The sequence below is a fragment of the Rhagoletis pomonella genome, unplaced genomic scaffold, assembly GCF_013731165.1.
Source record: "Rhagoletis pomonella isolate Grant_MI unplaced genomic scaffold, Rhpom_1.0 Rhpom_scaffold_00003, whole genome shotgun sequence".
In the NCBI taxonomy this organism is placed as follows: domain Eukaryota; kingdom Metazoa; phylum Arthropoda; class Insecta; order Diptera; family Tephritidae; genus Rhagoletis; species Rhagoletis pomonella.
This window is the reverse complement of record NW_023458557.1, coordinates 25,661,323-25,670,797: the sequence shown is the minus strand read 5'-3', so window position 1 is coordinate 25,670,797 and position 9,475 is coordinate 25,661,323.

Below are 9,475 nucleotides of genomic sequence, written 5' to 3'. Positions count from 1 at the left end.
ATCAGCATCACATCGATATTGAATTTTCTTAACATTTCTTTATCCAAATAACGCAGCTAGCCACTGTATGCTCGAAAATGCAATGTTGCCACTTTTTCTCATTAAACCATGTTCGAAACGTGGAAATTTTGGAAGATCACAGGGTTGCTTTTAGCATTTAGATTCTTAATGCAAAAATGGAGTTGCATTTAGGTGACGAATTTTATATGGATAAATGTACATTTAGACTAGCCTTTAGAGCTAAATACGCTAAATGTGCTTTTACGCGTAAGCAACAACAGCCCATTATCGATACATACAATTCATTTGGCAGTATTGGAATTCATCGCAAGACAAATAGAGTTGACAATAATTAAAATTCAATTAAATGTGAAGTCATGATGTCGACAACCACTATTAAAGTGTCAATGTTTCTATTTACACAAGATTGTAACTGTCTGATTGATTATAGACTAATTTTATACATAAATTTGTATTGTTTTTTGAAGTGAATTGTTTTTGTTATTTTCTTGTTAAATGTATGTGTTATTTATTTTTGTACCAGCAGTAAAATATTGGAAAAATGTTTTTAATTGCATATTTTACTTGTTAGCGCATATTTTTGAATTTTGAGTGCATATTGTATGCGCATATTTTCTATTTTTTAGTGCATGAAATTCCGAGCCCTATTTATTATAATGATTGCGTATATTTATTATATCTAATAAATGGAACTTAGTGGGGATAATATTGACTAATGAGAAAACTGCGCGTCTGGTGAAGACTGAAAGTAAAGAAAAGCAGAAAAAACAATATGAATTTGTTATTTGTTTTATATGTTTAGATTCGCTTAAAATTACTACGGTGTATTTTTCTCAAAAATAAATGACTGAAAACATGACTGGGGCGTACAAAATTTTTGATTATTTTTTCCCCCGGCCCTGGCCTGAAGTATGTATATACAATATTGCAGCAGCTTCCTAGCTACCTTTTGTTTATTTTCCACTAATAATTACCGCCCAATTCTGCGTTTTCTTGATAAATTTTTTGTAAAGAAATTTTATCAAGATTTTTATCAAGTAAAAGCTCTCTTCGCATTCTGTGTCAATATTTATAAAACAAAAAGCTCTACGGTACCCACATGACTGGAACTGATTTCATTGTCACATATGAAAAATATGAATTTAAAAGCAAAAACGCTTTTGACTGCCGTAGCCGAGAAGGTAAAGATGTCGACTATAGTTCAAATGCCGGCACATGGAGTATTTAATTATTAGAAACAAGTTTATTAATATACAAAATTTATACATTTCACATGAAATTTCAATTTGTCCATAGCATTTTCAAGAAAAGAGCTTTTGATTTCTGTGCTAGAATACCAATTCTTGATAAATAAAAAAATTGACAAATTATAAAGATTTTCAATTTATCTAGTGCACAGAATCGGGCTGTTAGTATACTTTAGAAATATTAACGGAAATAGAGCCATGATTTCGTTCGTTTTAGAGTTGAAGCAGGTAGTGATTTTTTCTTCAAACTGCATTTCCCTAAGTGCGGAGTTATGTGGTTTAGTTGGGATTTCCCTGAACACCAGATATTTCGTAACTACGTACGTTCTTCATAAAACTTTATTTTGTAAGAGTTTTGGATGTGCACCTACATAAATGAGATAAACGATGCGGGTGCTCCATTTGCGATCACTCAACAGCTTATCCTGAAAACTATTTAGGGCATTGTATGGAAGATGTTTTTTCGCTTATGCAAGAAATTACGTTATATTGCTCATTCTGCGCTACTTTTCTGTAAATAACTATGTACTTATGTATGTATATAAGTACATGCATATAGATATGCACATATATACATATGTGTGCACACATACACATATGTGTTGGCATTGGTTGATCATCAACTGTTTCATATTAAATCAATACCGCTGCTTTGTATGACTGAGCAGCGGCGTTGGCTTAGTAGTATCGATACCTAAACGAAATTAGAGGATGACTGAACACCAGCGCATAGCGTGCTTTCGGAACCGTTCAACTGCCTCGTTTGATGGTTTCGTGCACGATCATTCGGAGTCCAGGTTTGCCGAAGTCAATATAAGTATGAGCTGTTATAAGCATCGTTCACTTGTGGTGGCTGTATTTGCAAGACAGCAAGCTTTGCGCTGGTGTTCGTTCATCCCCCGTTTTTAACGTGGGTAGGCTTAAAGTCACAAAAACAGCACCCTTTGCCAATGTCTGGTGGGCATGGATATGAAATGTAGACCTCCATTTTATTGAGTTTTCTTTACATACATACACACATATTCTTATTCTATTTACGTGTTTATATTTTTGGTTTCTTATTAATATCCTTATAATGGCGAATCAAAACATAAGAAATAAAAAATTTATATTGTCTTTTCTGCTTTTCTTTACTCTCAGTCTTCACCACACGCGCACTATTCTCATTAGTCAATATTATCCCCACTAAGTTCCATGTATTAGATATAATAAATAAACGCAATCATTATAATAAAATAACATGCAGATACTCCATTATACTGAGAAGTGTACGCTTGGAATATACTTTAACTATACGTATATATGTATGTCACGACGACCGTTCCAAGCTTTCAAAAAACGGGGCAGATATTAATCGAGCGACGAGAGCGTTCAGATCCAAACAATGTGGAGAAATAGACTTCTTTAACCATATACTACGTTTATACGTAAGCTATTTGCAAGTAAAAATAATTTACAAATACCTAACTCACTGTTTATTCGATGGTGAAAAATTCTTTTTTAATATTGCCTGATTATAAAAAGGCAATAATATGACCATCGAAAAGGAAAATAAAGTTAAAAATGGCAACGTCTTGATTATAAAAAGGCAATAAGATGACCATCGAAAAGGAAAATTAACCTAAGAATGGCAGCGTCTTGCGCTTATTTGCAAATAGTACCACTAATCAATACTTATTTGCGTGATTTAGATAAAAAATTAACTCAGCGTTTATACGGCAAAGTTTACCATTTTGAAAATTGTTATTTGCAAATAATGCGTGCGTATAAACGCAGTAATAGATTAATGATAATCATAAAAACTTCAACGATCTCTTAACAGCTTTTATTCCATATTTGTGGGTCTTATTATAAATTCCAATATTTCGGTACCAAGTATCGAAAGTATTGGATACTCTCCAAATCGGTACCGAGTATCGATCAATACTTAAAAGTACCGACTCAGCACATCACTTATTACGTTTATACGTAAGCTATTTGCAAATAAAAATAATTTGCAAATACCTAACTCACTGTTTATTCGATGGTGAAAAATTATTATCATAAAAAGGCAATAATATGACCAGAGCTGGGTCGTAATGATTCCTTAAGGAATTAAATTACTCCCAATTACAGATTACAAGGAATTGTAATTAGGAATCAATTCCTTCGGTCCAAAGCAAAGGAATCGATTACTTTTTCATTTCCTTGAAGTAATTTCAAATGTAATTGTTTTTTTCTTTAATTCCATTACAAGGAATTTCATATTGTAATTGGAATAAATTACGTGCTAGTAATGTAATTTTTTTCCAATTCCTTTGAAAGGAATTGAAAATGTAATTGATTTTTTTTCAATTCCATTACCTGGAATTGCAAGAGTACTTTAGTTGTTTTCAATTACTCAAAGGAATTGTAAAAGTAATCGAGAAACTGAAAGTTCATTCACGAATGTACAATGTGGAATTTTTGTCGTGGTCAAAGATTAAAATCGAAAGCACACATTGGACATCTTCTATGTATATCTATATATATAAAAATGTTGTGTTCGTATGTCACGGCCATCAAAACCCGAGAACGGCTGAACTGATTTCAATATTTTTTTTATTATTCGGTATAATACCAATGATACCGCAAAAATTTGGAGGGTTGCCACCTATTTTAAAATTTTTAAACCCAAATATCTTGATAAAATTAATGAATTATGACAGTATGGGTATCAAGTTAAAGAGGTTTAAGAAAGATAACTGCTGGAAGTATTTTTGACGAGGGTTGCCACCTATTTGATAATTTAAACTCAGTCAATTTGATAAAAAAAATGAAATATTGCCATGTGGGTGTCAAACTAAAGAGTTTTAAGAAGGCTTACTGCCGAAAATATGTTTGAGGAGGGTTGCCATCTATTTGAAAATTTAACTAAATTACATTGATAAAATAAATAAAATATTACAATATGGGTATCAAATTAAAGAGGTTTAAGAAAGATAACTGTTGTAAATAATTTTGGGAGTGCAATGGGGTATAGTCGTTGCGCTGGGTATGCAGTTACAGTTGCATGGCTATACTCAATCCCGACTCTTGCGTCCGCGTTCGCGTACTCTGGGCAACGTGAGCAACCCATGTGCGAGATGCGGTAACCAATCCGAGTGGAGCCTTGGGTCACGGCAGAAAGAGAGGGAGCTTCGGTGGGGCCACTCCGACTTTTTCGGTTTAAGGGCCCACTGAAGTCTGCAGCGTCTGTTCACCAGTAGGTGCGGCTGTAAGCGGGTGTCTGCTTGGAGCAAGTGGCTCGCTATATCAACGTGTATTCGGTTGCGAAAGCACCCCCGTCCCAGCAATGGGTTGTGCGCTGGGCTTGGGACCCGCCACGTAAAAACCACTTCCAGTGAAGAAGCAAGGCAAAGCCTCGGACGACGACCACGGCAAACGTTTAAAGGACTACGATTTGAGGGCATGCACCTGGAATTTCCGGACCCGTAATGGGGAAGGTGCTTCTACCCGGCTGGTTGATGTCCTCGTAAGGACAAAAGCTGATATCACCGCCATCCAAGAAATGCGTTGGACGGGGCAAGGCAAACAATGTCTGGGGCCTTACGACGTCTACTACAGCTGCCATGTAAAGGAGCGCAAATTCTGAGTTGGATTTGTGGGGGCAGAGAGACTCCGTCGCCGAGTACTGTCGTTCACCCCGGTGGACGAGCGTCTAGCCACAATCCGCATCATAGCGAGATTCTTCAACATCTCGCTCATCTGCGCCAATGCCCCGACAGAAGAGAAGGATGAGGCATTCAACAATCTCTTCTATGAGCGCTTGGAGCGCACGTACGAGCGCTGCCCCCGTCATGATATCAAAATCGTGCTTTTCGACTTCAATGCCAGGGTGAGCAAGGAAGGGATCTTTGGAACCACCGTCGGAAAATTCCGCCTCCACGACGAAACGTCCGACAACGGATTGAGGCTGATCGACTTCGCCGGGGCCCGAAACATGGTAGTATGCAGTACTGGGTTCAAGCATAAAAAGATCCATCAAGCTACGTGGCTGTCTCCGGATCGAAAAACGAGAAACCAAATCGATCATGTTGTGATAGACGGAAGGCACGCTTCCAGTGTTTTAGACGTACGCACACTCCGAGGTCCAAACATCGACTCGGACCACTATCTTGTTGCAGCCAAGATACGCACCCGCCTCTGTGCAGCAAAAAAGATGCGCCCAAATATGCAAGGAAAGCTTAACGTCGAAAAGCTGCAATCACAACAGACAGCCAGCGCTTTCGCTACTCGACTCTCACACCTGCTCTCAGAGAGCACTCTTCAACAAACCGACATATGCGAGCAGTGGAACCACATTTCCAGCTCATTAAGCACCGCCGCCGAAGAAGTAGTCGAATTTCAGCGAGCCCGAAAGAACAACTGGTACGATGAGGAGCGTCAGGAAGCTGCAGAGAAAAAAGATGCCGCCTACAGGGCCACGCTACGATCGGGCGCAACGCGCTATGTGGGACCGCTATAGGGATCTGAAGAGGGAAGCGAGACGTATTTGCCGCAATAAGAAGAGAGAGACCGAAATACGTGAGTGCGAAGAGCTTGAAATGCTGGCCGGTAGGAAGAATTCCCGAAAATTCTACCAGAGAGTTAGGCGACTTACGGAAGGTTTCAAGACCAGGACGTACTCCTGTAAGAACAACAATGGCGACCTAGTAACCGATGTTCAGAGCGTACTGAAATTATGGAGGGAACGCTTCTCCACCCTACTGAATGGTAGCAGCAAGGAAAGTTGTGGAGAAGAAGAACCCGAGCCCGCAGTCGATGATGACGGAGTCGACGCTCCACCGCCTGATTATGACGAGGTACGAATAGCAATAACGCGGCTGAAAACAGCAAAGCTGCTAGAGCTGGCAGCCTGCCAGCTGAGCTATTCAAGTACGGTGGCGAGGAGTTAATAAGGTGCATACATCAACTCTTGGTCAGAATATGGTCAGATGTACGCATGCCCGACGACTGGAATTTAATGGATCGATTACGGATAGCAACACAACAACGGTTCGGTTGTCAGCTGACAATGCAATTGGACAGAAAATTTGTGTTACGAATGGCAACTATCGTCAGTTGCTGTAGAGTTATCGATAATCGAACTTTGACGGTTCAACAACCAGCAAGCGGCTGTAAACAAGCTGTGCGAGTAAAACTAAATTATTAAAACAAGAGTTTTAAAGAGACACAGCAATAAAGCTAAATTCGTCACAATTATTTGTGTAGGAGGAAGAGAAATGCATGAGCGCGGCCTCAATCAGGCGATACTTAAAGGATAATTCCAATCCTCTAGAGCTACCGCGTGTACTGTAAACAAAAGTTAAAGCTTTCTTTTGCTATCGGTTTATGAAGCTGTAGTATAATTGGCTAATAAACAGATGAACCACTTCGTTCAACTTCAATACCTCCGCTCATAAAAGCTTGCGCACATCTTCGACTTTTCGCAGAAGGAAGTGCCACAGCAATGACTTTAATTTGGAAAACTGGGTGTGTCGGTAGTTTTAAAAGAGGTGCTTCAATTGATAAAGGAAAAAAAATTGCAATCAGTGTTCGCTTTTGTTTCGCCAAAAGGGCGTTGTCGACGGGAACATAAATTACAAGATATTGTTTTGTTATTTTCACCATATTCTATAAAAGCAAACTGCATTGCAAAATGTTAATATCGTTTAAATTATTAAAAAGTAAAATATATGACACACTTTTCAATTTTCGCTCCTAAACACGCTCCAAAAACATTCCCAGCAACCACTAAAATGTAGTCGCTTGTATACACATTTTGTAGCAACTGCAGTTGTCAGTTGAAAGTTGCTAGTTGCCATCTGTAATATCGGTTTGGCAACTAGCAACGCAACTGAAGTTCGATTGATATCGATAATCTACCCATAAGTGTGCTCTATCCAATCCACAAGAAAGGTAACCCCGCCATACCGCGGGATCAACCTTCTAAGCATAGGTTACAAGGTCTTATCGAGCGTATTGTGTGAAAGACTGAAGCCCACCTTCAATGAACTGATTGGGCCTTGTCAGTGTGGCTTTGACCTGGCAAATCCACCATGGACCAGGTATTCACAATATGCTAAATCTTGGAAAAGACCCGCGAGAAAAGGATCGACACTCACCACCTATTTGTCGACTTTGAAGCCGCTTTTGACAGCACTAAAAGCAGTTGTCTATACGCCGCTATGTCTGAATTTGGCATCCTCTCAAAACTCATACGGCTGTGTAAAATGACGTTGAGCAATACCACCAGCTCCGTCAGAATTGGAAAAGACCTCTCCGAGCCATTCGCCACAAAACGGGGTTTCAGACAGGGCGACTCCCTTTCATGTGACTTCTTTAATCTGATGCTGGAGAAGATAATAAGAGCTGCAGAACTGAACCGCTCAGGAACAATTTACTACAAGAGCGTGCAATTGCTGGCTTATGCCGACGACATCGACATCATCGGTAACAAAAACCGCGAAGTCTGTTCTGCCTTTTCCAAGTTGGATAGGGAAGCAAAGCGAATGGGTCTGGTGGTAAACGAGGACAAGACGAAGTATCTCCTATCATCAAACAAACAGTCAGCACATTCGCGCCTTGGCACCCACGTCACTGTTGACAGTTACGATTTCGAGAAAGTAGAGAATTTCGTTTACTTGGGAACCAGCATTAACACCAATAATAATGTCAGTATTGAAATCCAACGCAGAATCACTCTTGCCAACAAGTGCTACTTTGGACTGAGTAGGCAATTCAGGAGTAAAGTCCTCTCTCGACGTACGAAAATCACGCTCTATACGTCACTAATCATGCCCGTGCTGGTATATGGCGCAGAAGCATGGACAATGACAACATCCGATGAGGCGGCTCTTGGAGTGTTTGAGAGAAAGATTTTGCGGAAGATTTACGGGCCTTTACGCGTTGGCGACGGCGAGTATCGCAGACGATGGAACGATGAGTTGTATGAGCTTTACAACGACATGGACATAGTGTAGCGAATTAAAATACAGCGGCTCCGCTGGCTTGGTCATGTCGTTCGAATGGACACCGACGCTCCAGCTCTGAAAGTATTCAACTCGGAACCCGCTGGTGGTAGCAGAGGAAGAGGGAGGCCCCCACTGCGATGGAAAATTCATGTGGAGAAGGACCTGGCTTCACTTGGCGTTTCCAATTGGCGTCAGTTGGCACAGAGGAGAAACGAATGGCGTGCTTTGCTGAACTCGGCCAAAATCGCTTAGGCGGTTACAGCGCCAAAAAAGAAGAAGAAAAAGAAATATATTTGAGGGGGACTGCCACCTATTTGGAAATTGTATCTCAGTTAAATTGATAAAGTAAATGAAATGTTGGCATGTGGGTGTCACCCTAAAGAGTTTTAAAAAGGCTTACAGTCTACCATGAACACTTCCAGAAATATGCAATATGAAAAGTTTGGGTTATATGGGAGGTGCCACGCCCCATTCTCCAACCACGCAAATTTTTCTCCATGAGTATGGAATTGGTCTTATATATGTATATATCACCATACCCAGTTCTAGTCCTCTACCACAAATATATGCAGTTTGAAAAATTCGGTTTGTATGGGAGGTGCCACGCCCCCTTTCTATATCGAAACTTTTTTGCAGTAGATTCCGAAATCTCAAACAAATCGGTACGGCCTTTCTCGCGCTTTACGAACAGAAAAAAACGCCTTTCAAAATATATATTAGTATATACTAGTCATTATCTGCTTGTTTTCCGGCTTAAAACACTACTACCGATGGAAATCGATGGATAAATAAACAAGTTTGCAAGGGTTAAGTGAAAGTGCAATAATTTTTTGTATGAAATACTTAGTCTGTTCCTTTGAACTTCGGACTAAAACCTGTGGAACTGTCAAACTACAATTTTACGCTCTCAAATGAGAGTAAAAGGAGAACAGATGCAGAAGTGCATAGGAACGCAAAAAGCACTATTTCCTGTAAAAACGTCAGACGGTTTGTTTACATGTCATTGGTACTACACTGATTTGGCTGAAATATCACTAAATAATTATTAAAATCTATACATATTCAAATATTTCGTTGTTTACTTCCATTTTTTAACAAATATAAGGTTCTTTGCTTTCACCGCTTTCTGTTTTTGTTTGCACATGTAAATCAGCTGATCGTTTGACACTTTTCATGAACTTACAGGAAAAACAACTCCGGACTAAATCCTGTAACTTCTGACTAGGAACAGTT